The following is a 25,107-nucleotide window of genomic DNA, read 5'->3' on the forward strand; positions in this document are numbered from 1 at the left end:
CAGACCGAACAGCCAGGCAGCCTTTGTGGGACTAGCAGCAAAAGCGCCCCGAGTTGTTGGGCCGAGCTGCGAGTTAATTTTGTGGCCAGCGGTGCATACATGCGGGTGACCGAAACCGAAATGCCACTATCAATTGCATTCATTTAAGGCATCGCATCGCGCGGGATGCATCGTGTTTGGTGCGAGCAGAACTACCATAAATATTGTTGCCCTAATTAAAATTTCATGTGCAACGCCCTACGATCGCGAGAGCGCCCCTGGCTCGGCCGGCGACGAGTGTGGAATGATTTATGTGGCTCCATTTGTCGTTTGTTTCGGGAGCGGGCGCGCGCGCGTCATCTCATCGGTCGGTAAGGTTCCCTTTCTGACGATGGCTCTATTTCTGATGATCTCATACATCACCGAAAGCGGATTCAATTACATTGATGTGGCATTCCCTTTGGCTAGGGGAATATTGGAGAATAGGAAATTCCAAAGCGAACCACTGTTGTTTGGATCCCTGATGATGACTTCGTTGCATAGCAGAGCGCAATAGTTCCTTCCTAGAAAAAGGGGGAAAATGCTGCCGCAGTGATAAAGTTCGACTAGCTAGAGAGTAACTTGAGGCATCCTGTCTGTCGCCTATTGCTTATCGGTCCAACTCTCCTGCTCGAAAGTGGGCCACTGTTTATGGGGCGCCAGGGACAGTCGGTGTCAGTTATTTCCAGCTGTGAGTCATCGAACAGTGACGTTGAGACGGATGAGTGTGGCTTCGCTAAGACAACAGGCGCCACACATTCAATCAATTCTACGGCTCATAAAAACCCATCATCGCTAATGCACAGGACACGTCTCACATGTGGATACGTTCGAGCGAGAGCACAAACATTGATGTTGTTATTCCCGAGGCTCGTACTGCTCTCTGGGGCGTATAGCGTGCCAAGGACTTCGCTGCTCCGGTAGGCACTTCGTGCTGAAGGATGCTTGAGAAGGTTCATTGGAAAGATAATTTCATTTACACGCCACGACTGGGTGAGACGGATAGGCAGCTAGCACGTGGAAGTTATCAAGTGTTGTGCTAGATTTTAAGCAAACCTGGACACGTCCGCAAACTGTTTGCGAAAGGAGTCGATGTGTTGGATACGTTCTCGGGTCATACATTCAGGATTCGTCAAATAAAGTTTTGTTGAAGATGCTTGAAAGATTAACGGACAGCCGGTTGCCGTGCAATAATATTTTGTACTTTTAAACTTAACAGTGAAACTTCATTAGACTGATGTCACACATTCTCATCAGACGTGCCATAGTCTACGGAAATATAGCTTGTCTTCAAAAGGTCAACACTCGTCCAAGTAGCGATGCAACACGTTCGACTCCTGCCCGAGTGTCGTCACTCCATTTAGATTAATTAAATAAACTGTTGCGAAAGTATAATCTCTTGCAGCGAGCTGCAACTGCGTGCACTTCCTTACTAAAGCCAGCCGAGTTCTGTGCCTTCTGCCTACTGCCATCGCATCTCAGCATCGTTTTCCCGTCCCATTTAGCTCGTGAGTCCAGTTGAATCAATTTTCCGCACAAAGAAGCGACAACTCCTTAAGCGTACATTGCACTTCGCGCACGCACAAACCCATAACATGCTCTGTGCAATGCGCCGGGCGGCGAGATGCATTGCGATCGCAACTGCAGTCTAAAAATATCGTTCACTTCATACCCAGTTGCAAGCAGTAGCAGCATCAGCAGCAGCAGCTTTCGTTTAGCAACGCTCACCAGTGACGGCGCCCCGGCAGCAATCAGCAATCCGTGGCAGATGCACCCGACAACTCACACCCAAATGCCACCCGGAATGTAGCACCATCGGGTAATGGCAACGCTGCGATGTGAAGACGACATCGAAAGCAACCGTGGCCAATGCGGCGGCCCAGCGCTCGGGCGCATTAATCTTTGCATTCGAAAATAAATCAATGCACTGGCAAACGTTGCGCGTCTAACAAACCTCCCAGTCGGCTGTGTTGTTGTGGCGCTCTCGCGTTTTGCGTGTACGCTTTGGTCAAGCCAGTTTGCCCACGCCCGAATCCGAACTGTCCTCGGTTTTGTGCCGGGTGCGGAACATTTCGGTTGATGTTCTAAATTTAATCGACGCTCATTTTCCATCACACCGGTACGATCGAATATCGGAGACGTGAGCGATGTGTGCGTGTGATTTGTTTTCACTCACAGGTATAAAGGCGTGTTGCTATGCATTAGTACGCTTCTACTCCCAATGCTTCGTTGGTGGAGAGCATCGGTTTCACGGTTTGTAATGTGATCACAGCTGTAGTAAAAAAAACCCTGAATGCAGTAACACGTAAATAGTATTTCCGATGCAATCTAAATTAAAACCTTGCTTGGATGTTGTTTCTTTTTGTTTGGAATATACTTAACACTACATTTAAACAGCAGTGTGGGTTTACACTCACAAAGTTTTCTATCAACAGGTTGTATTACTTAAACCAAATCCAAACGGATGACCTCCTTTGCCAACTTTTATCTGCAACTCCCGAAGGAAGATCAATCCAAATGTAAGACAACCGCATCCGACAGCTTAAAACGTCTGCTTCCGCCCAGAAAATGCAGTTGATCCACATGTTTTCCGACATATGTAGGTCAGCCCGAATCTTTCGATCCCTTCGGGTTGGAGCGTCAGTGTGTTTTTTTTTTGTTGCTGCTGGTTTTAGTGATCCCACCAATCTAAAATTGGATACTTTTGCAACTAGAAGATTGCGTGGTGAATGGAAAACCGCGGCAGTTATGAAATCCAGATGCTTGCCTTATTAACGTCCTCCCGTGTGGGACGTTTCGGGCCGTGTCTGACGAGCAGTTGCTGTGCGCATTGAACCTTTGGGACGTTCGGCTGAGTTCAAACCATTCTGATGAGGTCACTGGACACCAATAAACGCGGGCCAAAGCGATTTCCGCTACAATGTGCATCTGTGTTCGAGTGTGTGTGTGTGTGTGTGTGTATTTGTCTGACATAATGCGATAGCATAATGTAATACTTTTTAAATCAAATGTCACGAGCGGGAATTTTACATTGCTGTTGTAAAATAGCTCGTAAACTAGAAATTACACTCCCATCACGTGCTGGGATGAAAATTACTCAGCGCTGCCTCAACGCTCGTACAGATGGTTCACGAGTGGAAAAGGCAAGAAGTTGAACAATATTGATTGCATTTTAAACTAGACCGCGAAGCCATCAACAGTTTCTTTATGGTCATGTCGGACGGCGTTCCGTATCTTGGGAGCACCTCCCTCTCTCTCTCTCTCTTGGAGTGAGCTGGTCGTTAAGGAAGTGTGGAACTCGCCTTTAAGTACTCGCTACGCCCGATTCTACAACCGGTGACAATCACCATTGTGATGTCATCATTTTTCCAACCTTACTGGTGGAAAATTTATTGCTCAATCCGAACAGCAAAGCTCCCCGGGAGACATGATGCGAAGGAAGCACCCCGGAACGAACTCGCTCGGAGCGCTCGGAGGGATATTTGAAAAGTGGAAGGTTGGTTGGTGTTTATGCTCTTTACGCTCCAATTAATCTTCCACCGTCAGCTGTTGGTCCGGGGTAGGGCCATGAAGCGGCTGGCAGAGCACAGTATCCCGCTCGGGACGATTGTCATTAAATCCATCTTCAGCCCCGGTGGTTTAAGCCTTTCGGAAAGGGCGTAGACGCAAAGGTGCGCTCGTCTGCTCGTAGAACGAATTAAATTATAATGTAGAAAACTATCGTAGCTCTTTTGTACTACCAAACCTAGTGGTTGCAGGGAAGGAGGATTGGCCCGATTGTGCTCGGAAGTAGATACCTGCGCCAGGCTGTTTGAAATTTAATCCACACACACAATCTGGTTTGATCGTTGGCCTGTGTTAGGAGGAAATTTAATTCATCCAGTAGATTTGTGCCGCCACCTGCCGTTTCGCGAACACGAACTCACCTAAAACGAGACAGAGAAAGTAGAAACGTTGTAATACAATCGCATTGCGTTTGATGTTTACTGTCGGGAGCACAACTAGTACACGAAGCCATCAGGGCGTGCTGTAATACAATTTTGAACCCATCAAACAGAAGTGAAACTGAAGGCAGAAAAAGTATAGGAACAACAATCTTCCGGATCATTCCGGTAACCTTGTTTTTCTCCCTGTTTTTTACGAAGGGATGGATTAGTTTTGAACCTTATTTCTGCAAGATAAGGTCGATCCCTACCGTCATTTCAATCATCATATAAATTTTGATAAATTATGAGCATATTTTTCTTCACTATGTTTTACAGCACGGTATGGACGTGCTGTGGATGCAAGAACTGCCGAGAGAGCGCTAGTAATCACTTGACCAGGGCGCAACTTGACCTTTTTTTTCTTTGGCAACGAGGCGTTAGGGTTACGATTATGGTATCGTCAGACGGTTATGGTCGATGGAGCTATTAATCAATAGTAGAAGTGAGGCATGAAACACGGTGGAAGTCATCGATAAGAATGGTTTTGTTTTTTGTTTAAAAAATGTTGATCCAATCCAGGAGAAGGTTAACCTTTTAAAACGGAGTAAGATGAAGAATTAGTAATCTAACGAACTGTACTAGCTGTTTACAATGTTGCCTAAGAAGGGAAATTAAAAGTGTAGAATAAAAATACACTTTAATGCAATTTTCTTAACATCCGTTGGAGCTTTCATTGGAGCCACTTCTAACATCAAAACTCGCTCAAAGGTGTTGGCAAAAAATAAAAACATACAAACAACGCCAATTGAAGGTTTCGCTGTACTTCATTGCAAGTAACAAAGATGAGGTTGATGTTCTTAAAAAAAGAGAGAAAGAAACTCGTAATCTTACATTTTTTCTTCCCTTTCTAGGCCAGCGCTCGATGGAGAGTCGAAGATATCGCGCTTCGGAAAACTCGTCCCACAAAGAACCATCGCCATTTGTGCGTGGAGTGTAGTAAAAATTTAATTAAACTCCCTTCAAGGGCTGCACACCCCACACTTGCACACAGTGCTGTGCCGTGCCTTTGCCGTACATAGCGGAACCGTACGATCGATGCTGCGGTGTTTATGTTGTAGCCCCGCGGTCGAACACATCGGCTACACGCGCGTGAATCTACTTCCCCCCGGGGGGAGGATCATGAATGGTGGTGCGAGATCAGAGCATCTGCCGTCGTAAAAGAAGAAATATTATCGCTGAAAATCGCAATAAAAATAATGCTTTCCTTTCATATCATAAGTCGGCCATGTCGGGAATGATGCCAGGCGCGTGGTGGCTTGTTGAAGGACAGCGGGGTTGAGGCTTGGGATGATCGAACTGAAGAGGGCAAAGATGAGTGAAAGGAAGAAAAAAAGAACCTAGCGTGGACAGACCGACGTTGCCCAGTCGATTTGTTTCAAAGGATCTCCTAATGAAGAAATTAGCCTGGGCCCCAAGTAATCTTGGTGGAATTTTAACAGCATTCAACAAGCCGCCAACACCCTCGCGGCCATATTGAACGGGACCCGCGGTCGAACGAATTACACCCGTGAATCGGTCCATTGTTGTTGGGAGCATAAAATCATAAACATTACCGGAAGGTTTCAATTCTTTCCATCTCGATTTTACGATTGAAATCAGACAGAGGGAAAGAGAAAGAAAGAGAGAGAGAGATAGAGAGAGAGAGAGATACATAAGGGTATAATGTTTAGAGCGAGAGGTAGCGAAAAGGGTGAGCTCTTTCTGTAGGACTTTACTTGTGAATACCATCTTGCTCGTCTAGCAGTCAGACTGTGCTACGAATGCACGTTTAAATGGTCGATTCGTTCGTTTGGATTCGACTAAATGAATGCTGAATGTGAAGGAATGTTCCTGATTTATGGTCCATTAGCTAAACGGCTTACGAACTTTATCGACCGCAGTTCACAGCGAGCGAGATCCACCTTTTGGGGCTGTTGGTGGTGCGATTGCTTTACAAAGATTAAACCGCTCATGATCGCTCCTCCGGACAGCGGTTTGAGGGTGACGAGTTGACACTCACATTTGTGGCTCAGGAGAAACCAATCAACCTGCGCTTAATTAATCATCACCTTTCCACCTTCCTGTCCCGGCACAGATCATGCTCACAAGGACCCTTTGATCCTTGTACGGGTAGGCGGCAACATACCATTTCCTTGTTCGCGCTCCATTTCCTATGTCATCGAGTTAATAGTACGATAGGAAACTCGCTCACGGAAGCCGGAGCTGGAGTGCATAATCGATAGTGTGCCGTCGCTTATGTTGCCACCCACCGCCCAGCGGGGGAGGTTTATTTTTTACGGGTGAATGGCTCCCGGCGACATGAATATTCAATTTGAACTCGAATAACTCATGCAAACATACCCTCGCCCGCCGCTGCTTCGACGACATCAAGCCTCCGTCCACCATCAGCCAAACCGATGACAAATCAATTTGTATGCGCAATAGTGCGCTTTTACCTATTCGTTCTGCTTGAAATCAATCGGGTCTGTACGTTCGGCTACACACCCGGTCGACAAACGATTTCATTTGAATAGTGCTTGTCGAGCCGCTACTTTGACGTCGTTAATCGTGGATTGCTCAATGCTCCATTGGGGCTTTGCGATCTAGTGGCGGGTCGAAATTGCCTATAGATTTGGGAAGCTAAATGGGGATAGACTATGGTTTGTTCGTTCTTTGAGCATGTTTTTGTGGAGGAAGAAGAATGGCAAACTCTAATGACATCATTTAAGAAGCACTAGAAGCGGGAAAGTAGCAATCGAGAACTCCCCCTAGAGTAGTAAACAATATGTTCCCTTTTTCGGAAGACTTTAAGTGATATTGATTTGCTAATGGAGTAACAATACGCTTTCATTGAATTGAGAAACACTTTTCGCAGAGTAATTGAAGAGGAAACAGTGTATCGTTATGGGATAAATGCTTTCTTGTATTGAAGATAAAAACATGCATAACTCTTCTTTAAACTACCCACTCCAATATATCTGAGATGTGTAATTCTTGAAATAAAAATGTTTAGTTAGTTGCACCTCGAAAAAGTTGTAATAATCTCCCCCTCTCAACTTGTCATGATCATTGCGCTCGATATAACTGCATACACAGCATGCAGCTATTCAAAGTATGCCCTGTCACAAATGTTATTTATTTACTTTGTTTTCATCCTACAAGCTGAGCGACGAATTTCTTGTTGCGCTGCTTGCAGACTCGCGGAAGAAGAGCATAACAAAAGCAAAGGCAGACACGAAGGAGAAATCGACCGCGGACGTGAAGTGTGTGGTATGTAATGTGAAGAATAACAGTCTCGATTTCATTGGACGCTTCTGCGCACGATGGGCTCATAAAAGAAATTGAAAACAAAGATATGGAGGAGTTTGATGGTAGTTGCTTTAAACCAATTCCATCGAGTTTACCAATGCACGGGACGTATTGGATGCACGGAACAAATGTAGGGCTAGAAAAGATCTTGGCTGAGATCTTTTTTTTTGCTTTTGTGTCCAAAGAATGCTCCATGTTTCGAAAATCGAAATAAAGAGAACTGAGTCTAATAATCATTATTGGAAAGAATACGTTAAACGCTACAAACAATGGGAAGTTGGCTTCGCAGGGGAAGAAATAATGTCAGCGATAGACAAACAGCCCAAATGCTTACATTATGGTTGCGGTGCATTCCGTTTGCTGATAAGAAATGAAAATGGCCCAAACCCAATTAGTTCTACAAAATATCAGCTAATATATTACAGAAAATGGTTTAACTGTCTTGAACACACGCACGCGCCACCCTCCCCGAAGATGCTCGTGCGTCTATGAGAGGGGAAAACTCCACAGCGGATGCTGTCCTCACCCCTCGCTCAATCACTCCGTCCCATAGTACCCGATACTTCTTCTTTTTCTTGCTTCCCAGTACACCAGTGGTATGTTTATTTACATCACACGGGCCACCCGGTTTGAGGTGGCCTACGGGTGCATTACCCGCTGCACACGGGACCGCACAGGCACGATCAATTCAGCCAGTGTAACCAACACCATTCTGACCTCGCGGAGGCGGCATCTAATGGTGTCATTCCCGGTCTAATCACCGCCATCAATTTCCGGTCATGAGGCCGCATATTACAAGGTGCACACGGCATGCACACACCTTCCTATGCCTACCCGCCTGGCGAGTCAGTTTCGATGAGGTTTAGAACTTGAAAGATTTTTCCATCTCTATTTTGTGCCTTCCATTCTTCTGCAATTCTGAGAAGAAATTGGAACCACTTCTATCGGTTCTAATACGTTTCCGTCTAGATGTTTTGTTGTTGTTGTGTTGGAATACGTATAAAAATCCCTTTTCAATCTTACACACATTTCAATCACCACCGGAGGACACTAATTTAGAACGGATGGGGAAGATCTTCCCCAGCGCAGCCGCTCATTTGAATATTACCATTAAGGAGTACGTCGATGAGTCGACATCTTCTCGACAGCGTTCGATGGATGTTAGGGTCAGGGGTTTTGTTGTCAAGGAGAGGTAGTGTGCTGTGGGGTTTAATTGAATGTTTCACTTTGCGGTGGTGGTGGTCCTGACCGCATCAATCACGCCATGTATAATGCGTGCCGAGTGGTGCATCGTTCTCACAAGACGCATGATGAGATGAACCACCAAGGACAATGGACATGAAGGATGGCTTCATCAATTTTCACCCGGCTCGTGCTGATCAACAATCCATTTATAATGCTCTTTCTTGTTCTCTCTCTCTTTCTCTCTCTCTCTCTCTCTCTCTTTTTCGCTCTATCTCCAAGGAGCTGGAAGGTGCGTCCCGTAACGAATAGAGCCCATGTTGGTTTGTGTTTCACTCCTTCATGTTTTATTATTCCGTGCTACGTTCGTGTGAGTGCTCTTCATAGGAATCAATCTAGAGAAGAAGAACAAGAAAAAAACACCCGTCGCAGCCATTTTTCGGAGCAGCCTTTAGGGAGTATGCCTTCATTAAATCACACACCAGCCTCGTGCGGACTTGGTGTGCCGTAGATGTCCCGTGGCCATGGTATGCGTGTGCGTACAACGCCGCACGAATCCTTTTCCAAAAAAAGCGCAACTGTCCCACTTGAGGGATCACTTGCACGGCATTTCACGACTCAAAGTCGACCTATGAAGATTGATCATCATCTACGGGTCGTTTGGTGCGTCTTTTCGGGAGAATTTTCTTTGATTTTACGTCCAACCGATGCCTTTATTATATGCTTTTAGCCTTTTTCTTGGTAGAAGGTTAGGAGCGTTCGTACCCGTAGATTTATATTTTCAATTTCACCCAGCACGCCTCCACGGCTGAAAAATAACGTACAGCACCCCCATTTCCCGTCCAGTTTGGAAGCTAATTTGGCTCTCCGGTGAGATTGGTCCTTGATGATTATCGTTCGTCCTTTGCCGTGTCGCCCGTGTCGACAGAGTGGCTGTCGGTGCGGATGATCCGCACTCTCCTTAATCTGGACGATTAGAAGACGTTGTTTGGTGAGTGGCTTATTTTTTTCCGCCACACTTTTCCACCCAACAACAAACAAGGCATTTTGGGTGCGAGACAAGAGCATAACTCATTCTCGGAAGCAGAGGGCTCCGCTGCCAAAAACATAAAGCAATGGTTTCTCGTTTCGTTCGCGCTACATATCGGCGTCGTTTCAATCCGTTACGCATCACGGTTGAGGAAGTTTGCGAAGGAGGAACACATTTTTGCCGCCACATCGCCTCTAATTGAGGGCAGCGGAGGATGTGGGGACTCGTCGCACACAGTAGTTGAATGGCTTCTTCCGGCCTTTCGTATGTCCTTATCGTCGTTTGTGAGGACGACTCTTCCACACACAAAGTTGAGTCCCTATTTTTTTGTTGGTGGTTGTGTGATTTGGAGTGGATGTGTAGCTTGATTATATTGTTTTTTTTTTCTGTTTGGTAGTGGTTGTGATTTTAAGATTGAGCTCGTTTCTTTGCTTCATGAGATATTCCCGGAGTATGGTTCGCTGGAAGGCTTTCATGTTTCCCTAATGTTTTGGACAGTTTTGTTTGAGAATATTCCTTTTGACTTAACGTGTAGTAAATGAGCTTTATTCATTGAATTATTATATTAAAGATAAAAGTAACTGGGTCGGAAATGATTGAATCGAAGTAAATAGTTGATAAATATCCTTATACAACAAAGTTTTTTCCGAAATTGCCCACTTTTTATTCGACGCCGCTTCCGGAAGGATTAAGTGTGAACCCTTACCAATGCCAATTATGATGTATTGCCTACCTCAGCCTAACACAGCGCACTTTTGGGAAGTTTGAATTGCTGTTCCTCTTGCACACATTCCTCTTGCGGTTAGTTTCGGCACATACATTTCCTCTCTGCTCCATCCTCTCAATCCATAAAAAGTTTGAAGTGGGTGCCCGGAGGTCGATCGAATGACTTTGCCCCGGGCTCTTGAGCATGTTGATTGATATTCATCGTATCGAGCAGCTGCGGCACGGGTGTTCGATCCATCTTGTAACCGATCTAACGCCCTACTGCTCCGGCGGGTGAAACACGCAAACAGAACGAAACCACACAGAGTGTTCCGAAAAACTTAACCTACAAACCAATGACACGAAACATCTGACCGAAAACTGAAAACGTGAATATAGTGCGTTCCTTCTTCGGAGCGTGTAACAGTCAGCGGCTTGAAGATGATGCTCTATTCTTGAGCACACTTTGTAGGCACACAGCGAGGCTTTATAAGTGATCCGCCACAGCCGCACACATACGCTCGCCCTGTGCTGACGATGATGACGATGACAACATCGGTCATCGATCGATGCATCAGGCCCCCGCATAAACATACATAATTGCAGTCGCTGTGTGTTTGGAGTACGTCACACATCGCTTGTGTGGATGTGGATGGATGTTTCATTTCCACATCACCGCTCTGTGGAAGCAGAGGGCAGCGTACGTTTGAACTCGCGGTGGCATTAGGGGATTGTTGTTTTTTCTTCTATTCTTCGGAAAAGTGATTTGCTAGCGAACAAGAGCTCTCCAGTGGGTCGTGGCCCTCGTTCTCCCCCTTCGCCATAGGGCCACTCCATCCACTTTGGCTCGTGTTGGACCGAAGCATAAGAAGGGAGGACATGAATCACATTTTTTCCGAAAACTTTCCCCGGTCATCCTGCATCCCTAGCGCGCTCAAATTTTCCCCCAAACAGCGAACGAAGCACGAGCGTGAAAGAATCACATAATCATGCATCAAAAATTGCTTATTTTTATGCTTCCGAACATGGTCGCGCGAGGATGTCGCAACCAGAGTGGGAAGCGAGTGGGACCATTTCGTGAGAGAAAACACACTTTACGACCACTGCTGCGGGGCTAGTTTTATGTGTGAGTTGTGCTCCCCGCAAAGTGGAAATATTCATAATCGAAAACAGTGTCGTCACCACGATGTGGGAGGAAGCGAACATGAGTGCGGCTTTTCCCTGCTGTCCATAGCTTCGTGTGTAAAAGGGCGTTGATCTTTTGAACTTACAAGAAAGAACAAGAGGAGTGCAGTAAGCTGACATTACTTGTCTGGAAATCGGTCCCCGAAAGAAGTACACAGTTTCGCAAGAAAGAAATACATAAAACCCCAAACTAGAATTGCGATCATATACGCAAATTTTACGCAAATAGTTTGCTCCACGGTCGCTCCAACACGTGGTTGAAAACAGATAACTGCTGACACGGGGCAACGTGGCTGAGAATGCCTCTGCTAGTGCGCCTTGAAGCTGTTGACAGCCGGTTAAAGGTTACAGTCAGGTCTGTCAAGACGGCGTGGTGGAAAAATACAGACACGCGCACTCATACCAACTAACAACATCGGCGGTAAGCAAAACTGCCGTTTATGCTGACAGGGAGCTGTGGAGCTGTGGTTTCGATTGTCTCAAATTTGCTACATGAACCTGCTGACCTGGTCAAGAGCGTCGCGCCACAACAACGACCGTATGGCCTTTGGCGTGGTTTGTTTGTTTGTTGCGCATTTGTGTATTAAATTTCCTTTGCCAACACCGCCGGAAATTAAGCAAGCACCGGGCAAGACCATTTGCTGTCCTCGTTCTGTTCGTTTTCGTTTTATCAGGCTATACTAAGAAGAAAAAAATGTCACCGCACAGCACTAGATGGTGACGCCGTTCCAGAGTGACAAGTGAGTAACACCGATAGGAAGAAGTTACTCTCACACAGTCAGAGCGCACATGATACGATCTGCCTTTCTCCGTCAACTAGTCAGTTTGATACGATATTGTGTCACTTCGATTGGACCGTGTGCCTTATCTTTGCATGACATCCCTTCCACTGTGCTGATAACGGACGCGCGCCGTTATCAATCTCGTGACTCAAAAAAAGTCGAGCAATGTTGATACTGCTTCAGCACGGAAAGTTTGAGTACAGAGAGTGAAAGGAATGAAGGTTCTCTTGCAGGGAATGAACTTTCATTGAAAGTGGACCTAAAAACAGGCTGGCCTTTTGGTTGGGTGTGCTGCAAGTATGCGAGGTCTAGGTGGTCACGGTTGAATGATAACTCAAACCATACCAACGGGCGGGGGACATTCCCTTCGAAGTTATTAAAATAAACCAATCGTAAAAAAAACGGTCACAGGAACAGCATAAACTTTCCGAGAATTATGCTGAAAGGTTTTTTTAGAAACTTTAACGCTGCAAACATTACGACCCTCCAAAACCCGATCGGCCACTAAACTCGGTACGCCGCGCATGCTGGTGAGTCACATTTGCCCTCGCGCACTCACACACACCCGCAAAAACACCCCATAATGTCACCCGCGTCCACCGAACCATGATTTATGCCCAACCGTCCCCCGTTCGGCGACCACCATTGGTACACGATGCGGGAAGTAAACTGCGCAAACTGTGCGCCCGCTTAAATGGCGTGTCCACCGCCATGGCTTTGAAACCGCCACAGTGAGGACAGCAAGCGCCGAAATGCTAGGAAGATGGTGTGGAAAGCAACAAAAAAAAAAGCCGGCCGGTTTTTGCTCATCGCGGGACCTAAAAATAAATTGCATGCGGTTATGTGCGCGGAAGGGGCGGCGCAGAAAAGCAGCGCAAGATGAGACGGGCAGACCCTGCGTGAACTCTTGGGTAAGTTTATCCTATCGGACTCGGCCCGTACACAATAGATCTGGTTGGAGCTGCTGAAGCCTTCCCTGCAGGACTCCGCAGCTGCCGGGAACGATGCAAAAGGCAGAGAGTGCTTTGCTGGGGCGAAACAACAGGCGACCCAACAGGCCTGGCCACGCAATGCCGGTGAGTGGGAGAAGGGACGGCAGAAGGGTGTGGTGTGATCGTGTCCGCACTAGACCGTGATCGGTGTACAAAAAGCGCCTCACGCGGGAGGACATTCACTCCGACGAGGCGGGCGCGGCCAGGGCGCGCAACGCAACTAATGCGCAACGCGCAGCGAGCGTGTCATGTGCGGTATTGGTACGCGCGCATTTTAATTAATGTCCACACGTACAGTTAGTGCCGTTGGTCGGGGTTGGACTCCCCGCGCGACCACTAGAACAGAAGGGTGTGTGGATGTGTGCGTGTGTGTGTGTGTGTGTGTGTGTGTGTCTGCGCGATGGTTTCGGCAAATGGAACCAATCGAAAGCAGCTGTTGTACGAGCAACTCCGCTGCATGTTGGACGGCGTGGGGAGTTGTGGGTACGGATTTTTATTAGCATTTATTGCAGCTGGTATTCAACCTCCCTCCCTCCCCACTCGTGCGTTTGTGACTCGCGGCGTTCGATACACCCTTTTAATTTATTTGTGCTTTATTAGAAACGCTATGGAAGAGCGAAGACAAATAATTAATAAATTGTTCAACTTAAGCTGCCAAGCCCAATTTGTAAAATTACAATTGGGGGATTGTTTTTTGTTCTTCGCTGTTCGATAAATCTTCACGTAAGATCCGACACACACATGTGCTCGCTTCAGTTCAATGATCTTTTTGGAACGATAAAGTGCCCTTGCCTGGAAGGAAAAGTCAGCCCCAAAGGTCGAAAAATTATTCCATTTCAGTTTTAAAAAAGCAACTAAAATCCCACTCAAAAGTCAGAAAGAGAGACACCAGAGACCGACCAAAATGTGCTGCGCAAGTTATCGCTCCGTTTGTCGAACTTTACGAACGCAGCAAAGAGCCAGGATGAAGCTGAGCAGAAGGAACAGACAGCAGTACAACATCAACAACAAAAAACTCGTCCATATACGTCCACATCCGCCCGTACGTAAGCCACTTGATGCTGCACTCTGGCACGATGTCGTTCCCTTTCGATCAAGTGGTGCTATCGCGATGTCTTTAAATTTTACAGACAAACTTCCCGCAGATCAAAAACAACTCTGTCGAGGGACGCGGTGACAGGACAATGGTGCGTTTTGATTCGGGCCTGCGTTGGAGAGCGTTAGCCTCGGTATTTCTCCGACAACTGGATCGACTGTTAGGATTATGGTTAATTTTTTTTTCTTCATCCCCCTCTGCTTTCCGATGCTGTCCGCTCTTACAGAACATGCATTGCCGTACACCGTGTCCCCGTAGGCAAGCGCAATTACTTGCGCACATATGGAGCGGATGTCATCTGGTTAATCCGCTCACGATCGAACCATGAGTACGGTACCGGGCGGGGAGTCATTTTCTCAGCCACTCGGCACTTGGCTGCATACCTCCCGTTGGTGGTTGTATCCTTTCTGGCGCAAGAGAAAAAGTTGAAGTATTTTTACTACGATACAGCTCTCACCAGGCTCTGCCGTTGTCCCCTCCGGACTGCCATGTTTGAAGTGGGCAGAAGCAAATCGGCTTACTTTGCCGAGACTCCACTGTATTCTGGTCTCCAGAGGGGGCAGAGGGAAAAAATAAATCAATCCAGACCGAAAATTGCGTCGTGTAGAGGATGCAGTCGGACTGTCGAGTGAACACAGCAGTGTGCGCAACATAAGGGCCACCACCACTTTTATTTTCCAGGGTTGCACGGCGAAAGGGTTTGCAAAACTGGAACCAATGTTCCAAGGGTGAAGCCTATTGCGTTCGCGAATCGCAACCACTGCCCCACTCGAGGACCAGGATCGAGGCAAGCTGCATGCAAATCAAGTCCATTCACGAAACAACTCGATGGGGCTGAGCATTAAGGGTTGCGCGGTACGCGAGAGGAGACATTTGTGACGAGGAAGCGTTACTGACAGGAGCACCATTCGAGAAGGCAGTGGGGATTTGGGAACCATCGAGCACTGACAGTATACGGAGGGGTTGATATGAAAAAAGAAAACACACACGCGTATCACTGGAGCTTAATTGAAATCTGCTCAAGTCCGCCCCGAAAAGGCCAGACGGACGAACGGGTTTTAATTGAAATGTTTTGTCTGGAGCCTTACAAATCTGGTGCCGGGCCAAAAATTGCAACGATAACTGTCGTCGTCGTCGTCGTCTGGCGTATCGAGGGCCGACGTACGCAAACAAAAACGCGAAAAGTAAAACTGCGTCCCTCGAGTTTGATTTCAATAGGCAGGTAGGGCAGAGCGGTCAGGCAGCTTCCCGTCCACTTGGTGGCAACGGTTATACTTCCAAACTGCGATAAAAAGGGCGATAAAGTATCTCAAGTTATGGGAGTACGAAATTTGCAGACGTAGCAACTCGCACTGAGCGATCTGGGCGGACTGAGTCGGCTGAAAGTGAACCGATAGTTTATCTGGGCCTTCATTAACGTTCATGCTGGAGGTGGCTCCAAGGATGGTCGGTCACTGTCCAAAACGTCCTTCAAGCGCTGTATAAATTACAAAATACAATTTTCACGAGTCTCCACACAGACACAGACACTCTTGATGGTACTTCGTGACCCGTTTTCGTGCCCACTTATCCATCACCTGAGGAGAGATGATTTTTCGAGCCACAACAGCACAACAGGTACCGGGAGCGGGCAGACTCAGTGTTTGTCGCTCGTTTATGTTGGTACGGGAGGGACTGTACAGCAGAAACAAACTTGGAATCTGTATTTACGTGGCAATGGTTTCCGAGCAAGAAAACCAAACAAACATTGGCAGACTTGGGACCAAATTTAATCTGCAGCTGTTTAAAGTTTCATACTTAGTGGTCCCCCAGCTCCCCGCATAGCCCTTGAACAACTTTGTCCCTTTGTCTGTGCGTGTGTTCTGGCGTAGGAGAATTGTGGGGTTAAAAACTTTGGCATCAGTATTCGGAACATGCCAGTTCCATTTATTTGTGCCCTGAGGATGATGCTACGCAATTGCGATGCAATGTGATGACTCTTAAGCAGTAAGGGTTAGTGTGAGAGATGGTGGGTGAAGAGCGGGGATGGTGGCGTAGGACACATGACACATTCTACGAAACTGGCACCACTGCCTACACGCGGCCTCGGATTTGCCATCTTTGCATGGCGTACGGTGCGTCACCGTACGGTTCTCCGTCTGTTTCAGCCGGCGCAGCAATGCGTTTTGCAGAATTAATGAGCTTCGCACATGGGAACCCCCAGAACGGGTCCAATATGGAACCGGAACGGACTTGCAAGAAAGCAGCTCGCACGATGGCGCTTAACTTAAACACCTACCCGTTGGGAAGCTGGTCACGAGGAAATCACGACGCGCAACTGCTTTTCACTGAATGTTGGCAGCGGAGGACAAGATTGTTTTACACGACTGTGCCGAACACTTTTTCCGCCTGTGGCGCCGGGCCAAACCGGATGAGTATGTTTTTCACTATCACTTAAGATGGTAACCACACGAGCGGGTTTGTCTGCGTCACCACGCGCTCGATGCGTGCCTTTGCTGGAATAACGTGGGTGGAGAGAAAAAAAGAAACATGAAACAACAGAAAAGGGGTAAAACACAAACACTGTCACTGGACTAGAGATGAAATATTCTTCGTTAAACTTTCAAACCCCACACAAACAGACACAGACTGTCACGGTACACTGTGGTTGAAACTGTGCGGAAATAACCGAACCAACCGCGCAGCATCCGGGACAAGAGGGCCTAGTTGCACCGTTGAGCCCGGTTTGCCGGTGGTTGCTGTTGTTATCTTAACGAGTATGATCTATGTGGCGGTCTAGAGCTTCACACTGCATGGCAGCACTTTCTTTGCTTTGCTTTGAAACGAACAGTTGTCTTACTCGCGAGAATGCCACATAGGGTGGGATGTATCTAACTGCCGAATGCCGCCTTCACAAAACTTCCAAGATTTCTCGCAAGCCAGCCACACAAAAACGAAGGCAGCGCGGATTGAAACGAATCGGGGAGACGCACTCTACCGGCGTGTGGTAATTATTCGTACGCGAGAGGCAGGTGAGCCTTCCACGCAGGTAGCACACACGTTCACACATACACATGCACACACACACATACACACACACAGACACACGCACACACAGGCACAGCTTTACGACCCTTTCAGGGCTTGGGTTTCGAATTTCTCGATTCAACAATCCGGCCCGAGACGAATGTAGTGGGGGCCGCGTTCCGCCTTCCGGTGTAGCATCGGAGACGCTTCTTCGGTGCTACCTCGCGATTCACGGTGGTCTCGCGGATAATATTGGTGCGGATCGGTTGAATGCTTCCCTAATGAACTAAATGTACAATTATCATTGCCGGCGCGCTAGAACGGACACTGGGCGAAGTGCTCTCCGATGCTTTCTTGCCTTCACTGCCACGGTAAACGGTGGTAAACAGAACATTGAATCACATCACAGCACAGCACACACGCACACAGGTACACTCACTCGTGTAGGGCCGCAACACGCGATAGTGAATTCGTTGAGGTGATTCTCGTTGCGTATACGCATGCATCCGTCAAACCATACCTGACTCTGACCGGAAGCGCGTCCACAACCCACGGTAAGTAATCGCACGGACGCCACCCAATCGGCGAGCGTTGTTTCGGCGTATGTGTATGCAAGGGCCAGTGAGACGGAAACCTTTGGCACGGCTCGCAAAATGAATAATAAGTGCAACCGGCAACGACCGGGCCGGTGCGTTTTGAGCGTTTTGTACGCTTCTGTGCAGCGCGAAATGGAGGCTCGAAATGGTAATGCCGCGAACGAACGTACCCTCCGACGAACCGAACTGCGTAAGGATTTGGTTGAAACTGAGTGCGCTACCAGCCGGCGCTCTCACGCGGCAACCTGGCCAAGCGATGTCTCGCGAGAGTTAGGCCGTATTCTACTCGGTTCATGTTGTTGGGTATGAATGTTTTACTGCATGTATAATCGATGCATTAGTTTTACTGGTGATAGTAATTTAAAACACAATTTTTGTAAATTTGAAATTGTTAAAGTAAAATTTATACAGGAACACAATCATCGATATATATTGCAATTTTGCCAAACATTCTAACACGAAGCATTTAAGTAAATATTTCATTTTTAAATCTAAATACGGAGTTTTGTTTTACTTTTTTGAAACGAAAACAATAGTAATATTGGTATAAAAGTTACATAAAAGGTTTAAATTGGTAGTTAAAACAGAGCGTATTTCTAATAAAACATATTAAAATAAAGAAAAAGATGATTTAATTTAAAGAAAAAAACAACAACAATAACTAACATTTTAAGCACGTTTAGATGAACAATCTATTTAAAAAATATTAATGTGATGTAAAGAGGACATCGACGAGTTTGCTATAAAATTATAGTATTTCATTCATGTTGGGGTACTCATGCTAGAGCATGCCATCGTGACAAGGCCCGGGCAACGATAGCTCTCCCTTGTCTCAATTTTTTGTAGTAGCCATGCAGATTATTAGCAAATGTGGCTCGCAAGTGACAATAATAACATTTCATAGTGTTTAGTTGTGGCGCTGTCTTATATCTTGAAGCTATCAACAAATAGATGTATAGGTTTTGAGAAATGGAGATGGTTTTGATTGGAAAACGGCCATGTATCTAACCTCTATGGCTTTAGTGGATTAATTTTGTGGTCAACACTTGCTTGCTACTGGCCATTAAGTGTAGCCAGTTTTATGTGTAGAATGCGTTAGAAAATATTATCATATTGGAGTGAATATATATAAAATATGTAATCTAGAACTTATTTTATAAATTTTTGAATAACTCCCTTTTAAGTAGCATTTTTTCGTAGCAGGAGAATTTGCTAGAAAATATTATCATGTTGAAGTGAAGATATACAAAATATGTAATCTGGAACATATTTTTTAAATGTTTGAACGTCCGAAGCCGTTCCATTTGAATAAAAAAAAGTATCTCATTCGGTAAATCCTAGGTAACATTGTTTAAATTATCCCCAATTGTGCTTTTAAAATTTTAAATTGTTCTTGATTACATCCTTGGGTTTTCTGTTGATAACAATATTTTATGAAGATGCATTCATGAGACTGAATTTGTGTACGATGGACACACTGTCAGGATCATTACATTTCTCGTACTAATATTTGAAAGAATTCCAGCATATAATTGTAGATTCCACATAATATGTTTATAATGCTTCCAAACAGTCTAACAAAGTAGAGTACATCCTTATACATTCTCATCCGCGAGCATAGAACAGCAACGCCGTTTTCTCATCTCTCCCGAGCTGCTCTTGGGCCTGAAATCGAACACACTCGCGCGATGGAATAGAGGTGTGATGATAATGTGTTTCGCCGGTTCGCAGTTCCAAGAGAGCACAGAGAGAGAAAGAGAGAATGAGCATAATTCTAAGGGTGAGCGTACGGGCGCAGCATCGGGATGAATGAAAGTATGCGTGTGTTTTTGTACGAACCCATCTCCACCCATCACCCCATTACGTTGTTGGCCAACCTTTTGCACCTTGTTCTTCACTCTCTCGCTCTTTCATGCTCTCGTTCTCTCCCTCTCGCTCTCTCGTTCAGGCCTTTGCGTTCCCTACTATATTTTGATCTTTCTTTTTCGATCGGGTGCAACATACTCTTTTGATTTCGAATTCTTTTTCCTATGCTCGTTGCTTGCCTGTTTTCGGCAGACTCTTGCGCGTGTGCTTTTTTTTTGTTTAATTCCAAAGTAGCAAAGGCTGCTTCCATCTGCATCCCGTTCGTACACTTGGGCGTTTGAATGGTTTCGATTCTTTTCAATCGCCTCTAATGGCTAACTTGTGCCGCCACAGCAATTCAGGAAATAAAACGAGTCATTCTCAGCCGGCCAGCGTTGGTCTTCTTTCGAAGCGAGCAAGAAAAAGAAACGGATCGCGGCAAGCGAGAGAGAAACATGGGACGCACAGCAAAAAACAAAACAAAAATTATCTAGCGGATTAGGAGCGTGAAACGCTTCGATCGAGCGTGAGTCGAGTTCGCTTTCGTTCTAATATGTTGCTGCAGGAAAGATGCACACCACAAGACCACAGCCTTAGGATTCGTACGAGTTGAGCCCGTCTGGACGTTGTTGCTGTTGCTGTGTGGAATTTCTTTATGCGGTTAAAATAGCATTTTATGCTTCGCTGTTTGCCAGCAGCGCAGAGGTCATTGAAACACATGGATATGCAATTGTTCATCGCTATGCAGGGTGCGAGTAGACTCTTGCTTAGATACACTTTGGTTTTGTTTGGTTGTTGGTGCCCGGGTGGATGTGTTAGCCGAGGAAGCTGATTTACTTATGCTAACCGTGTCGCGGAAACAGCGTCTGCACAATCGAAACATCAGGCAAAGGTAGCTTGATATTCAATATTGATACAAGAAGTGAAAAGAGCAGCAGGAAATGGGGCTACAGAGCGACACAGTCTCGTTAGAAACGTGTTGGTGATGCAAATAAAGTTTATACATTTCATTCAATTGTAATGTGCAATCATTGAGTTTTATGTTAACAAAAAATATTGCTTTATGACTTTTAAAAAGGTAATAAGTTGTACAAATTCTTCCGACGCTTCTATCAATATAAGAACGATAACTGTCTGTTCCAGAAATCTAGCATTTAAACGATAAAATCAACCGTACCGGGCGCGACCCGACCCGGATAGGAAAATGCAAATTCATCATTCTACCCGATTCCCGCGCAATGATCCGATGTGCTGCGATCGTCGGGGATAGTGGGGTTGTTATTTTTTCACCAGTAAACGCAATCATTAGCATTGCTTTCGAAGGCATCGAATAATGGGAACGAATCGACCGGTACCCGTAGTCGGTTCGTTAAAAGACTCGCTTCATCGTTCGGCCCAAAGACTCCCGGAGCAGCGTAGAGTCGCCCCGATCGGGAGACGTAGCGAAACGGCATCCAAAGCATAAAAGTGCAGTAACCTCTCACACATAGCGCGCCCTGTGTGCAAGTGGCCGGTCTCGCGTGGGGCTTCTTCGTGTTGGTGCCGTCCGCAGCGATCGTGATCGTGATCGCGATCTTTGGTGGTATTACTCATCCCCATGGCCGGTGGCCGGTGGATGCAGTTTCGTTTAGCAGCAGCCTGACCGGTTCAACAGGGCCACGTCGTCGGTTGGTGTGAAATGGGCAGTGTACAGTGAGTGCGACTAGGATCCACTGGGAATGGGACGGAGGATTAAATCGAAATCCCCCACTCACTGCAAAGCGTTTAAAAGTGCATTATTCACCTTTATGCAGCTTGGTGATTGTAAATGCTGAGCCAGCCTTTATAATTTTGAGCATTCACCTCTGTAACTGGCAATGAAAAATAGGTATTAATCGCGTTAACTGTACCGATTTAAGGTATTTAAAAGCCTGAGGGCTTATATGCAAATGAAATCGCCTTCCAATGCATGAAATGAGCGAACGGATTGTTTTATTATGAAACAATCATATTACCAAAAGTTATTATTCCAATTTTGCCATGACAGTTCCTGCAACAGATTAATGTGGTATACTATGCTGAAGGAATGAAGCATAGTCGGCATTTTGCGTGGACAGCATAATTATGCCTTCCGTTCTGCAAGGGCTGCAAAACATATCGTCGTCCGACGGGAAGCCCTGAACTTCAAAGTTCGGCGCTTCAGGTAATCGCTCATCCTTTCCACCGTGTGCTACACAGTAGCGGCACCGTCTGTCGGGGGTAAGCAACTTTTTTGACATAACCCTCTACCAGCCTCATAAATCATTCAGCCAAAGGCTTCACAAATTATTTTACCAAAAGAAAACGAAAGTTTTGCGAACAACCACTCACCCTCGGGGGAAGCATTTTCATATCTAAACAGAATGAACTAATTTAACAGCTGAGCCAACGTAACCGTCGGATGAAACCCCAGCATGAACTACTGTAGAGGAAATTCACACGAGAGCCATATTTCGTTGGATGGATTTGTACCAAAAACGAGTCAAAAGAAACGGATGGAAAAATAATTACCTCCTATCGGACGACGCAGCTTGGGTGTGATATTACATGACAGAATACAAACAAATAAAAACCCTTTAACAGACAGAACCTGTTATCCTTAACCCACTGACCGGGATAGGTACGTGCGTTTATCATTTCGCTCGAGGCCGCAATGTGACCGTCGCAGAGATGCAAAACGAAAACGCAAAGTGCATTGCCGATGCGAGAAGTGTAAACAGATGGATTTTTACGATATTTTGCCTTGTTTCGGAAACATGGTCCATTAAACGGAACGCATTACTGGGACCTGCGTCCAGTGAAGCGAAATTGAAAAGTGGAGCAATATTATCTTCTGCTTCCTTCGTGCACTGGTCCGTTCCGTCAAAAATTCAAACGTAGGATCATTCTTTTCAAAAGGACCGCTGTTTTGATTGCTCGACTTGAGGCAACACTTTTTTGTTCCATACTTGGCTTTTAATGCGCTCCTAATGGTTTGCAGCAACCGGCCAGAAATCATCGAAAAGTCCAACGAGTGCTACCAGGCTAGGTAAACAAAACGAAAGTAGTAGCATGTAAAATGAAGCATCCTTGTGCTCGAGTGCTATCTTACATTGGCGCTTAATTTATGTACTTCAACTTTGCTCATAAATATTTAATGGAACAGTTCTGCTGGCCGCTGCTGGACCTGGTATCTGCTGGAGGTTGATGCTATGTTATTCGTGAGCGTACCGTTGTGTTGGTTTGCTAGTTTATTTTTTACTGAATGTTATTTCACCTGTATCCCTTTGAAAAAGCGAATAATTTCCTGTGCTTCTTTTGAAGGAAGAGCGTTTGAATGAATTGAAATTAGGGAGTCTCTCATTTCTAGGTATGGTTATGGGTTTATCAAGGAATAGAATACTACTGGCTAAGTATTCTTGATGACCAAATTCCTAGTATGAGGTGCTAGTGCTATGAATGAACTATTGGGAAGAATTTTCTTGAAATTAATAGAAATAAATTTGAAGAAGATGGTAGTTAAGCGATATGTAATGTGGTTAGACAATTTGGCGTTTATAAAGATCGGCAAAGCCACCCAAATCGTTATACCAACAAAGAAGGAGGACGTTTATTTGAGCTACACAGATAGATTACCAATGTTTATGGTGAATCTATATCGTAATTTTTAAAACCACCCTTTCTTAATATCATCATCGTTTGTGAAACATATTAAAGTACATCGAAATTGCAGATGTTCCTACATTCTTATCAGCTTTTTGTTGCCTATAGCATGCCCTTTCAGTAAGATGCTGTCGGAAATTTCAGCTGGCCAATATATCGAATTTTGAAGTCATTTCTATGAAATCTAAGAGAAGCACCAAAAAATCAGAAAAAGTTAAAAGTCCTTACCGAGAAGGCAATCGACTATCAATTTTGTTTTTTTAGTCTCCACAAACACAAAGCTAACACTTTTTTCTTACGTTCAGGAAATTCTACGCCCGCTTCAGCTGAAACCGAAATGAAAGAAAATCTGTGCCTCTAATACAGTGAAGAGTTTCGACGCTTCGTTCGAAAGGATTACACTCGCTATCGGAAGGTAGAGAAATTCTGTTTTTTTCTTTTTCTTGCTGCGGGCTTAACCGGACTCCACCGGCGTTGGCCACGGATGGATTGCATTTTTACTACCGGTTGCCGTTTTTCTCACTCGGTTTATTTGTCTGCACACCCGTGGCATCGCGACTGGCCGATCGATTCGTTCGTTATTTCGTGGTTTTACAAGCTGATTTCCAAAGGCAAGCCGTGCCTCCAAAAAAAAAAAAAAAAAAAACCTGGCTAACTCGCACACAGTGAGCTGCCTTTAAGCTTCTTAGCTCCATTGCATGTGGCTCAGAATGCAAACGGCAAAAGGCATTTCCATTCCGCTTCGCTTGCATCATTTACCATGAGCCTGCATAAGCCCTTTTTGCCCCTCTGTGGTGCGGTGTGTGAGGTAAACCAGCGATAGAGTGTTGGACGGTTCTAAAGTAATTGCAATAGCTTGCCAGCTACACTTCAGCCCGTAGTAATCCAACGCTAAAGAGGAGCCGCTTAAGCGTTCCCCTCACCGGTGAGGTATGGCTTTTAAAACAGTGTTTGCTGGCGATGGGCTGTTGTTGACGAGCAATTTATTGAATGTCCAGTCTTGTGTGTGAAGAAGAGGAGTCGTTTTAAGCCGAACAGTCCAGTGCAAGCACGAATCAACCTTCCATTTCTAGGAACAGTAGATTGAATTTGAAGTTGAAGAACTGTTGACGCTCGAGCGAAGCTCCAAAATTGTAAGCTTGATGATTGTTTTATGATCGGCCCCGGGGACGCCACCTACCTATGCAAACACACAGCAATGCAAACGCAAACATTTGGGCGCGTGGGTGCACAGATTCGCGAATCCTTCAGCACGCACGAGCACGCCACCATTAATCTTTTCCCGTTAATTTTCCACATCCACTATCGGACGTCCGGATGCGATTTCCTGCCCGGCTAATAACGGTCGGCATCCCGAGTTGGCTTGCGTGGGAGGTAGCGAGTGACCACCACCTTCAACCGGGTTGGTTCTGGTTGATTAATGTTTGTAAAAACAGAAGTGTGGCAGGGGGGAGGGGGAACGCCAACGAATTATAAACATAACCCGTGGAGCTTATAAAACACACGTTTAAATATTGCGAAAAAGGGTTTGTTGCGAGTGTAGTCGGTGAATGGCGCTGACTGGCTCGGACAGAACTCAATGGCTCACGCGGGGTTTTGCTTTTCCCGTGAAACGGTGCCATGCGCGTGATTGCGCAAATAAATATGATCGCATCATCAACACCGCGGCAACACGGCAAGTCGCATTGGGTCGTGTGTCCAAGGGCACCCGGGGCCGGTGGGGAATTACTAATCGG

General features: G+C 45.9%; 1 protein-coding gene across 8 annotated transcripts in view; it reads right to left on the reverse strand.

Annotated features, from left to right (window-relative positions):
* The window catches only part of LOC1274848 (uncharacterized), a 102,992-nt gene that overhangs the window by 50,221 nt on the left and 27,664 nt on the right, over positions 1–25,107 (reverse strand). For 2 of the 8 annotated variants that reach the window (XM_061645553.1, XM_061645549.1), the window contains exons 1-2: positions 17,791–18,086; positions 16,543–16,759 (exon numbers count right to left, since the gene is read on the reverse strand). The exons of 1 other annotated variant lie outside the window; for it this stretch is intronic. The gene's annotated coding sequence lies outside the window, so the exon portion shown is untranslated. Of the gene's footprint in view, positions 1–16,542; positions 16,760–17,709; positions 18,087–25,107 lie in introns of those variants that run through there. 5 more of the 8 variants (XM_061645555.1, XM_061645554.1, XM_061645551.1 and 2 more) reach the window with 4 other exon arrangements.

Source organism: Anopheles gambiae, chromosome 2 (assembly GCF_943734735.2).
Source record: "Anopheles gambiae chromosome 2, idAnoGambNW_F1_1, whole genome shotgun sequence".
Taxonomy (NCBI): Eukaryota; Metazoa; Arthropoda; class Insecta; order Diptera; family Culicidae; genus Anopheles; species Anopheles gambiae.